The sequence below is a fragment of the Cygnus olor genome, chromosome 5 (assembly GCF_009769625.2).
Source record: "Cygnus olor isolate bCygOlo1 chromosome 5, bCygOlo1.pri.v2, whole genome shotgun sequence".
In the NCBI taxonomy this organism is placed as follows: domain Eukaryota; kingdom Metazoa; phylum Chordata; class Aves; order Anseriformes; family Anatidae; genus Cygnus; species Cygnus olor.
Genome location: NC_049173.1, coordinates 12,210,942 through 12,222,979, shown reverse-complemented (window position 1 = coordinate 12,222,979; position 12,038 = coordinate 12,210,942). Strand labels below are relative to the sequence as shown.

Sequence of the window (12,038 nt, the reverse complement as noted above, 5' to 3'; positions counted from 1 at the left end):
ATTTTATTTTCAATAAACAGCAGATAAGGGCTATACTGGTTTAATTATTGATTTGTAAATGCTATACTTCAGAAAACTTGTCATAACTGTCCCTGTCTAATTCTTCTTCCATCTATGATAAATGAAAACATTAGCAATTGGGATCAACAGGAGCAACCTTGCACTAGTATCTCACCTATCCAATCAGTTTTGCTAATTTTGCACACCTATAAGGTAAGTTACTCTTCCTATAGAATCTAATAAGTCTTTGTGATATTAATTTCAGGTTACAGGTCTCTATTGCTTTGGATGGTGCCTCCATAAATTGTTTATCTACCAACATATTAAAAAGATGTTTAATATCTTAGGTCAAACTTTCTGTATAGAGACCTGGTCAAGATTTAAAAGGATCTGATTCTGATTTTTCCATACATACTTCTCAAAGAACTCTGCCAAGAGAAGTATCTTTCATGCTGGTGTTGTGAGGAGAAATGAAAAGATAGATGTCATCTGAAAGAGGATGTTGCTTTAAATTCTTCATTTTTGCTTTTTCTCTATCATATTTCATGGAGTGGACATGATTTTCAAGAATGAAAAGCATCCCTGGGAACAGGCAAAAGACACAACATTTTCATGGGCCTGAGGGCACTAATAGGTCTTAACATCCCTGACCACTCCCACCTGGGGCCTCCACCCACTCCCTGCATATGGTCCTTTTTCAGCTCAGCCCAGGGTTATTGGTCCTGGTTTGAGCTTTGTTGCAGGAGTGGGGGTCTCCACCTCTATCACTGTTCCTGGATGAACCTCAGACCTGTTCTGTAGGTAGCCAGCCCATCTGTGGGATGGACCCCTTGTGCTTGTGTTGCAGATTGTCTCCAGGTTTGCTTTCAGACCTATCCCCTGAATGGATCTTGGACCTTTGCTCCTCTCATGTCTCCTTTTGTTGTGTCTGGGACTGTCAATAGATTACAAGGACCAGTTCTGTCCATGTGTTTAGCACCAGTGGGACTGCACTGTTTAGACCTTTAAAAATAAAAAATCACTTTGAATAGTGATACCTTAATATGTCTGTAGGTGCCCTTAAGAAATAATTTACTTCCTCAGCCACCCCAGATAAGAAGCTTCTTAGAAGCTTCTAAGCTGTCTGGTAAGAAAGATATTCGCAAATCCATTAATAGCTGCTCAAACAGCTTGCCTTTTTTTTTTTTTCCTCCCTCTTTTCTCTCTCTCTCTTTCTCTCTCTCTCTCCCCCTTTTTTTTTTTTTTTAAATAAATAAATGCACTATTGAAGTACATAGTACAGGACATTACCATGGCATATTTTTTTGTTGACACATCCCTTAATTGTTATGAGTAATAGAGCAAGTTTGCATCATTGCTGATAATATTTGCTTGTATCATATCTTTACGATGTTGTGCAAAGAAGAAAGCTAGCAGGGAAAATGATATTGACATGCTTTTTTGGAAAGTGCTGGCTTATAAATAACAAGATGAAAAATTTTTAAGTAAACAGATGGTCCCTCTCAAAACTATTGTTGAGAAGATGAATGTTCATCAAAACCAGGAACTTTTCAACCAATGGTAGCAAAGATGACTTAGAAATCCAGATGAAAGTGAAACCAGGTATGCAGGATCGAAGTTGAAGCCATAGAACTTGAGCTAGTAGAATTTACATATTTCTTTTAAAGAAATATATTTTAAACATGTATTTCAGGGTTTTATTGTTTGTTTGTTTTGTTTGTTTGTTTTCTTGTGATCTACTCTGTGATAGAACTATTTTAGTATAAATTTGGATATAATCAGAAAAGTGGAATAACTCCGCTGGGTAAAAAGTGGAATAACTCCACTGGGTAACTCGAACCTCACAGCTTTGATTCAAAACCAGTCAAAACACTAGATATCCACTAGGAATAAGCGATCAAATTCCAGACTCATGTCAAAATAGCAAAACTCTCAGTTTTATGCGCCTCTTGAAAGGAACCCAGCTGCCCGGTCTAATGAGGCAGTAGCAGAAGTGTGGCTGAAGTATATCTGTCCTTTCCACCCTTAAACTTCTGTTGAGTAATTGAAGCATATTTTTTGTCTGTCTTCTCTGTCCTGCAGTGCACCTACAGTTTGTCACTCTACTGTCTTTTCCCGTTATTTCTGATGCCAGAGCCATCTGTTAAGGCACTCAGAAGTGTTGTTGTGTTGTGTTTTTTCATTTGTTTGTCGTTTGTTTAGTCCATTCAAGTTTTGTTAAAAATTATTTAAAGTTCTCTTCACTCCAAATGGCAAGCTCTCTGGGAGAAGGTAAAGAAAGTGTTCAAAGCATTTCACAGTTTGCATTGCAATATTCATGTTTTTGTTGTTCAGCAGACTGACATGCTTTGTTCAGGATCCACTAGGGTGTTAGACTAAGAGCAAAGGCAAAGAGCAGACTAGTCTTTAGTTATCTACGATAAAAAAATGGAATATGAAAATATTTTGGTAGATCTGTGATACCTGAAGATTATCAACAACTGAAATTGAATCAGGAAATTTGGTTTAAGTGTAGCAAGTCCTTAACTCAGTCATAAGTCAATATTGTTTTTACACTTATTCTTAAATCTTGAGCTATTTCTTTGAAAGCAAATGAGGGAAAGACAAAGCAAAGCAAAAGTAAATGTAGCATTTTGTTTGTTAATTTTTCCTACTATTCTACATGGGGAAAGAAAGTGTAGAGGCAATAATAGTGCAAACGTAACTATTCTTGCAGAGGTGCTGACTTGGTCACATATGTGCCATCCTTTGGAAACTCTGCCCAGTCATTTCTTGTGGAGTAGCTAGATAGCTCTCCAACACCAGTTGAGATCCTCTGAACTCATCAGTTAATGAATAGCATTAGCTACTAAGTTTAGCAAAAGTACAGGTACGCTTGATGGAGTTGACAACATTCTCACTGAAAACACACTGTACAAGAAAGTACTTCAGGTACAAATGAATTACTAAAACAAAAAGATACCATAATACTTAATAACTGTAATTAGAAGTTCTGATGTACCAAAACTGAACTGTATTGCAAATATTCATAATTGCAAATTACATCTGAGCAAATACCAGCTCTGGTGGTATGTTCTTACTGAAGCTATTTGACTGTGGAATATTTTCTCGTTTTCATGTCAATTCACTGATATGCTTACCTTTAAACTTTCTTCATCTAGCAATTTAACATCTGTGATTAATTCTGCCCTGTATATTACTTACCAGAATTCAGTAAAAAGAGAAAACTTAATGGTGTGAAGTGAAAACTTCATTAGTGCAAAAATAGTGATGGAAATTACTGTGCTTCAAAAATATGTTTCTCTCCCTTAAGTCTAAGGGTGGCTTTCACATTAAGAAACCTAAATTTTGGAGTTTGCCAGCTAAATACCTAGGCTCCCATTACAGTCCATAGAGAGCTAGTAACTGGTGTCTGTTGCAGGCTGGAGAACTATTCTGCCGAACAGAGAGTAATTTGTGATTCAGTGTATAGGTACCCAGTAGCCCATACTTGCACATCTATAGGTATCTAGTGTTATTTGAAGCATTTTCAGGCTAGACACCTGACCTAACTGGGCAATGCACCCAGCAGAAAGACTTGTCATATCTGTCAGACTGGTCTGGATGCCTTAATGCACAACAGTTTATTGAATGTCTCTATACACCTAAGGGCTCAGTGAGCCAAGCAATTCTGTATACTCTGTGTCAGCTCTGTGTACCATGCCTATAACGGGAGCTTAAACCCCTAGTACACATGTAAAATCCAGTCTTGTGTGTCTGCTTGCTCCGGAGTTGACCCATGAACCTAGAAAGCTCACAGAGCCAAACTTGTTGTGGAAGAGAGTGAAGCTAGTGCCCATTTCAGTAAACAACTACCAAGGCACAGTTACGTGCTGGGGAAACATGCCAGAGTCCAAGGAAAAAGATGGCTCAGGCTGCAGTGGGCTCCTGGGCAGAGGTACCCGAGGGGACAGGATCTAAGCAGGGCAGATTTGTGCATATTTGTATGAAGTTATGCCAATGCATTGTGAGAATAACTCAAACTGTGAAGGGAATACCTTATTTCCTCATTTAGCCCATTCAGCCTGGGTTTAGCTTTACCTTAGGGGTTAATGGGGTTCTCATGTCACCCTTGCTGTGAGCAGCTTTGCCATGGTTGTCACCCATGCAGCTGTGCACCTTTCCACTCCCTGTCAACAGAGGCTACATCAGCCCCTTAACAGCTCACTCTGCTTAAGGCTACAGCAAGGCTTCAGGTAACTAGAATTGCGTTTAAATACAGGATGCAGGAAATTATAATAATTCATATTTATGAACTGCCACATGATGTTTGGCCATGGTAACCTAGTTGGCAGCTCCCCCAGCACAGTATATATCCTCATTTATAGATAGGAGATCCTCTTTGAAGAGGTCAGTAGTTCACCATGTTAAAAACAGATTTCAGCTCCTGGCATCCTTTTTATCATTGGTAGTGAAGCAGTAAAAGAGGCTACTCTTGTCCTGCTATATTCTCTGAAGTAGAAAAGTCTTATCTAAAACATGAAAGGCAGGAAAAAATAATAGCCGTCTTTAATTCTTTTCTGGAACGGAGAAGATAAACATATGTATGGCAATCTGTCACATGCATGTTGTGAATAGCTCCAAAGCCTACTCACACGAAGGTGACAGAGAACTGGAGTGATAGGGGAGATTTAAGTTTAAGAAAGCTACAGTACTTTCAGCAATAGCCTGCACGTCTCTAAAGAAAGAATTTTAAAATAAACTTTCCTCAGAAACACTGATATAGAGACAAAGAGCACTGATATCACTTCAATGTTATGTTTATTCTACATATTTGTCATTAATGAGACAGAGAACAATGTATCTATGAAGCCTGTTGCCAGAGACACCAACCTATATTGCTGTGTCTCACCCTTGTGATTTCTTAATGCTCTGCCTTAGTCAAGTAATGTCTATGAGCCTCAGACCCCACTTCTGCCTTATTGCCTATAAATAAATAAATAAGGAAAACTAGGCTGAGGGACAGGATGGGAGAGTTTGCACTCATCAGTTAAGGACAGTGGCTTCCTCTTCTCCCCAGCCTATAGCTGAATACAGTAAAAAGTATTTTTATTTTGTCCATCTCCTTTTAAACAATCTTAGCCTTTGTTCCTAATAAATTAACAAAAAAGACCCATAGATGCTCCACAAAGATAAGGCTTTTAGAGCCAGGGCGGGAGCGTTTGTTTGTTTGTTTTTTGTTTGTTTTGTGGTCTGTTGGTTGGTTGGTTTCTCTCTCTCTCTCTCTCTCTCTTTATTTTTTTTTTTTTTTTTTTTTGTGGCCATGGAGTGGGAGAAATCTTGCTGCTGTATAAGTAGAATTTATGAAGTAGCAACCACTAAACTCTGGACCAGGTTGTCTGACAGATAATACATACGTGGCTTGTCTTTTTACTGCTGTTCTTGATATGTGTTCATGAACCAATAACGTATGCATTGCTTTTGATTAATAAGTATTCTATTTGCAAGTACTAAACCATTTGCTGATGATATCTCCACAACAGCACAGTTGGTCTTTTCTTGGCTGATAATCTGAGCTCTGTTTTCAAATAAATATTTAGATCCAGATGGACCATGGTATTCAGATCTTCAGATTTTGAAGGTGAAGAAGTGTTAATGACCTCGCTTTAGGAATGTATACAAACCATCATGGAAGACAGTGATTCATATTGCACTGCTTGAATAAGATAGTTTTCATAATTATGTCCTTCCCTCCTTCCCTCTCCAAGTTCTTAAATTTCTCTGTGCCTTGGCAAAATTTATTTACCATTGCAGCCTTAAGGGCAAAACAATTTGCGGCAGATATAGGGTTCCTCCCCCGCCTCTCTCCCCCCTAGGGCTTTCCTGGCAGAACTATGTGTATATGCATCCAGAGCACACTAAATTATTGCACACGTACTATGCATGCACTGTTGATTTTCCAAAACACATCTCATTTGCTACACATTTCTTGTGAATGAGCCATGGACAAATCTTGCATTCCTGAATGTCACACAGCCTAGGAAAATATCCAGTTCTGCCTGGCTTAGGTGAAAGAAGAGGAGTCTTGAGAGAAGACTTTTGTGGTTGCTCAACCCAGATTGGAGCCAACACTTGAGGCTCATGAAGACAATCCAGCTTTGCTGCATGTCTGTAGCCATAATTGAGACCAAGCCCAGAATCCGTACTGTATATTGGATTTTACTCTTATAACATCAAGAAATATTTTGAATTTTTTTCCTAAATTTCTTGTAGAAAATGAGGATATGGTTGTTTAAAAGCTTTGCAAGAGGAAAAACAAGACTATATAGAGAGGAGTATTTCACTTTCAAATACAAACTGAACTGTTGCTCTGGGACTTGAAGAAAAATATTAATCAATTTTGGTCACTATCTCTAAATCTCAAAAAGAAAGACTTTTTCCTGCAGCCTTACCCATTTTCTAAATCTCACATCTGAGTCAGGATTTCCAACAAATTCATGGGAATACAATGCAATTTCTAGTCCTTATCCTTAGCAAGCCAGACAAATTTTGCAGGCACAGGGCAACACTCATGTTTGTGGTCTATCACAGGCAAGTCTGAGATTCAAAGAAGCTGGAATATGAAAGTGGTATAATACAAAAAAGACGGATTAAACCAGCCTTAAACAGAAGTTTTGGTTAGACCAAAAAAGTTTTTATAATAATTTGCCTCATTAAACTTGCAAAAACAACAACAAACTGATTTAATCTTGATCTCTGTATCTACCTTCCTCTTTCAGAACAATATCCTCGCTATTAGTTGTCACCTCCTACTATGTATATCCACTTGATGGCAGCATTTGAACACAGATCCACCCAAAGCTCTTCAAGAATGTCTCTGCATTTTGCATCAGGAAGTTCATAACCCAACTCCAGTGACTGGTGATGGGAAAAGGGCAGAAAAGGAAAACCTGCCCATGGTTCTTCTCTTGCAGGTAACTACTGCTCATGACCTGGTAGCTGTAGCAAAGCCAAAACCACATCTGCATTTGTAGCGGGAGCCAGCAGTGTTATCCCAGCAGGATTACTGGTCTCCATTGGAACTGAATTGGAGAGTAGAGACCTGACATCTACAAAGCTATAGGGATAATGGTACTTCTGGAAAGGCTCTGTCAATAAGAATATCCGGTCTCAATCTTCACCTGTCATCTATGAACATATACATATCTACATTTTTGTATGTAATGCTGGGTTTTGGTGCCCTTCCTGTAGTATGTAAAATTCACACATTCTTCTAAAATGCGCATGGATTTTGATAGACTGAACACAAACAGTATGCACTTTTAAATCAAAACTGCATGAGTGAAGATAGCCTAAATGTATGGACACTGAGATGAGATAAACGATGAAAGAAAAACAAAATATTTTATACTAATTCAGGTATATGAAAAGCTTTTTGTACAGTGTACAGTCCTAGCCTCTCACATTTTACTAGTTTGTTTGCGCTTTTTTTCAACCCAAAAGGACATGCACAGAAACTTTGTAATGTCATTTTCATTCCCATACTACCCATGCCATGTGGTAAAATTTTGATTTGTCTGCCTCTGCCTTACTAATGTTGAAAGGTGTTCAAACTAGAAGGGGGAAAACACATTTTAATTTTAAACAACCTTTTTTTTTTTTTTTTTTTGTAACAAATTCAAGGCAGAATTTCACCCAGTCTTCCAGATCAGTAGCAGACATCTCACAACTTTCTGAGAGTTGTACTTCTCAAATATTTCCAGCAAGGAATGGTTAATATTTTGGCAGGCTGGATAAATGTGGAGTTCTTTGGACTTATTCCATTCTACCTTCCAGTGTTTAAATTACTGGAATTGTTTTAAGCGTCCTGCATCTTATCATGGGGCAAGTGCAAGCTTTTAAGGGATTTGAGTCTCAACTCTCACCTGTGCCTGGTTTTCTTCCTAAATAATGGGATTTGGAGGACTGAGGAGATCTGACTGATCTAATGGCTGGGAGCCTGGATTGCTGAGAGATATAAGAGGCAGTCTGTTTGCAGGGAGTGTTGGAGCAATCCCTGTGGTTTTGACTCTGAGAAAGAATTAGTGGTGACTCCTTGCTGAGGAGGAACAAAGATTGCCTGAAAGCCAGAGATGAAAGCGTAAGGAATTGCCTGTGGACTTAGTGGTGAGAGAGACCCATAAGGGGACCAAGTCTGGTGTTGAGCCCTGTCTGGCAGAGTTTCTCTTTAGACGACTGCAGAGTTGCTATACTATTCATGAAATGAGCTTGTCAGAGAAGACCTTAATTTGTGCTTTAGTACAGAACATGTGAGAAGTTGAGGGACCTACGAGGGAGAAGCTGTAGCCTGATCAGTTTTGCTCTCCACAGGTGTCTGCAGGCCCTGTGAACACTCGTCTGAAGAGGAAGGAGTACCCACACTTCATGCTCTCCCCTTGGGTTGTCCAACACTTTCAATGACCAACACTTTAAATAACCATTAGCCAGGGCTGTTTTCTTCTTTTTGAATATCAGTAGCAGAATACTTTGTCTTTTTGATATTTTGTTCATTCCTACCCAGCTTCTACATTGATCTTGGCTAGACATTTTCATTTTTTTCTATCCTAAGTCATGACCTTCACACACACACACACACACACACACATACACACACACACAGGTGTCTATCAGTGGAAAAGGGTGTGAAAATTTGAGGTTATCTCCTCGTTCTGAGTCTTTCTTTTTTCTCCAGAGAAGCCAACAAGAAAGGTTAGAGATGGTTAGCTCTATTGGCCAAGTTCCAACATTAAGAAATGTGACATGCATGGCTTTCCAGTAGCTCCCTCTAGTTTCTAAGGAGGGAGATCCAGGGTCATCACATCTACTGATACCATTTGCAGCAGTATTATATTAGGAGTAAGGGGGCTTGTTTTGTGCTATACATACTAGTGTCTCAAATCCATCTGTCACTGAAACTAGTAACATGCCCATGTATATTAAGCATCAATAGAGCTTAATCAATCAGCAAGCAAATAGAGCAGTGATAGAGCACTTGGGAAGGGAAGAACATGCCCCAGATCAACTCAGCCGTAATCAAGTAACAACTTTACGAAAGGACTTCATATGTCCTATTTTGCAGAAACACAAAAAGGGAGAAGAAAAAGGAGAAATAGCCTAGTTTAAAGAGACAATGGAATGGTGAGTCCAAGCATTCGCTTTGAGGACGTGAAGTAAAACACTGTGGCGGGACAGTCTCCACAGTGCCCCAGGACAGTAGAGGAATGAAGGCCACCCAGTTAACCTGGAAACAATAGACCTCAACGGCCTTGTCACTCTAGCAGGCGCGACTAGCCTGAGGCGGAGGAGGAAATCTAAGTAGGTGGCATAGCTAGAAGAAGCAGAGAATTCAGGCTTTTTTCTTCTCTTCTGCTCCCCGCCCCCCCCCCCCCCCCCCCAATATGTGCAGCTTAGATCTGTGATACTCTATCCAATTGCTTACATGTAGTAGGGTATGTGTGACCACAATGAGATGAGGGGAAATTGTCTATCCCATTGCTGGTGAGTGTCTACAGTTCATCTCACACTTTAAAGAGAGGTAAGAAGTGAAGAGGTTGAAATGGGGTTGATGGAAGTTCATGTTAGTTCAGCAAAGATGCACCTAAGTGCTTGGGGTGTTGGTTGGCAGTCTGTAGCATGATGATGCCTATAGTTAAGCAAACAAAGCGTTGGTCCACTGAATAGGACTGTGATGTAATTCTTTCAAAAAAGCAATTTTAGCTTAAAAGGATTCCTTGCTGTTCATTTTTCCCTCCAGTCTTTGGAAGAACTTGATATAGAAAAGGACAAAATGTTATTAAATCCTGTGGTACAAATGTTGGAGCTTTAAACTATCAGCCTAACTAGGTCTTCAGATGGAGTCATGTAATAAACACTTACATATGTTCTGTCTCTTGTGGGCAGTGCTGAGTTTGCAACTGAGCTAGTTTCCACAGAAAAAGTTCCAGCTAAGGCTGCCCAGAAAGCTCTGCCCAACCAACATTCGTGTTTCCTCTACAGAACCACATTTGCCATAAAGCTCCAGTGAACCCAGCAGATTGTGTGCAAGACCTGTCTCTCGTTGCCTCCAGATCTCCACATTTTGTCTAGGTATAAAAGATCAGCTTGAAACATGGATAGTATGTGCTAGAATATTTGTAATGTGTTTTAGCAGGCCATGGCTATGGCAGTGAGCAATGCTGTGACTAGATGGTGCACTTGTCATGTGGTGTATAGAAACTGCAAATAGAGTGGTAATAGTTGTTCCTCACACAGGTACTTGTGAAAGCTCAGGTAGTGATTATTATGTGCATGTCTGTCTTCATCTTCAGGGAAGGATTATTTCAGCTGTGGGATAAGTGGAAACTCTGGGGTTTGAGCGCTCAAGCCATTAATAACATAAATTCAGTACAACAAAAATAATAAAAAAAAAAAAGGCAGTATTCCTGTCCATATATCCAGAAAGCCTTATTCACTATTATTTATATTGCCTGGGTTGCAATTATACTGTACTTAAACTTGTCTGACAATCCTCTTTCTAGGAGCCCGTGCTGGGGTTGCAATAGCAATGCCTGATGCAAATCATCTACGCTCAGGTTTCCCATGCTCAGTGTCTGGCTCAGGCTAATGTTGTTTTAAGTCTCAGCAAAAAAACAACTTGGTTTCCAAGGATGAGAATAGATCATCTCTTCTGCTTTTTATTTTAAAAGTAATAATCTGACAGTCATGTTGAAGCTTAGCAGTACTATTCTGAAGGTTGCTCAGACAAACTTCATGACCTTTTAACATGAGTTTTATTGGGGTGCCATGAATTTCTAGATATTAATGCAACAGTTAAAGCAAGTGTGATGGGAGAAAATGCCAGATTTATTGGAAACAACTGATCCAGATAAAAGTCAAGCCTTTTAAAAGTAGTACACTTCCTGCGGGCCAGAGATCAACCCTCCCAAAGCCTCAGAGCTTCTGGCTAAAATTTATTCTCTCATAGATAACAAGTTACTGCGCCTTAACTGGCCCTGGTTACAGACTGTATGAAGCTGCCCATCCTGACACAAATAAAAAAAGTAATTTGACTTGTTTTGTCTTTGAGTCTCAGTGAACTCACAATGCTTTGAGTTTGCTGTGAGCTGACAGTTGCACACCATTACAGGATGCAGCTGGCCACGGTGATCTGTTATCCTGCAGAAGTGTATAAGTCTCTATGTTTGGAGTGTGATGGACCTGGGGTTCTTGCTCTGAATTCCTTCTGGTGGCAGAGATGGGCATTTTAGTACTGTTAGACTGAAGATGTTAATGTTTATTCAAAGCCTGTCTGAAATCCTTCCTCATGAAAAAGGCAAGTGGGAAGAAAGTACACTTGCAGTGTGATTCAGTTTTATTTATTTATTTATTTATTTTGTGTGTGTGTGTGTCTAAGTAAAGATTTCAGGATAAAGATCCTAGTCTGAAATTAGAACTGAAACTGGAGGCATAGAGGGCCTTAGGGTTGCATTCTCATTTGGCATGACTGCATTTTTCTCAAAGTTCAGTGGGAATATTTTGTGATTTCTGGGATTGTAAGATTAGTGCCTCAACAAAGCAGCATGCATCACACATATGGCAAACTTGTTTTTCCTTGGCACAGATCTATCGGTGCAGCTTGAAAGGTTCGGCTGGAATAAGAATCCTGCAGTTCATTCCTTCTTCCAGAATGGTCAGAGTTGTGTTTGTTTGTTTTTAACAAGTGTACTCTGGGAATCAATTTCTACTTGTAGTGTAGCATTTTGATACAAAGGAACATGAGGAGCAGTGAATTACACTCTTTCATTAATGTTGAAATATGTAACTTGTGTAACTGATCTGTTTAAAATATAAAAAATGAGAGTACCAACTTTTCTTTAAAACAGCATTAATGGCAAGTTAGGCTTACTGTATTTGATTATACCAGGTCCTCTCCAGAACATCTAAGTCACTGAGACTTGACAATGGTGGGGAGATGAAGGTTTTCCTTTGGTGCAAGTATTTCAGAAGAATATATCACCAATATCAGTGCAAATGCTGGATGA

General features: G+C 39.4%; 1 long non-coding RNA gene across 2 annotated transcripts; it reads left to right on the top strand.

Annotated features, from left to right (window-relative positions):
• The first annotated feature begins 732 nt into the window (after positions 1 to 732).
• LOC121071501 lies at positions 733 to 8,310 on the top strand. Of its 2 annotated transcripts, none has more exons than XR_005820638.1 (3): positions 733 to 797; positions 1,486 to 1,602; positions 6,759 to 8,310. It is a non-coding gene; the product is annotated as an uncharacterized LOC121071501 (long non-coding RNA). The 2 variants fall into 2 exon arrangements; XR_005820637.1 differs by having other exon boundaries at positions 757 to 858.
• Positions 8,311 to 12,038: the final 3,728 nt, after the last annotated feature.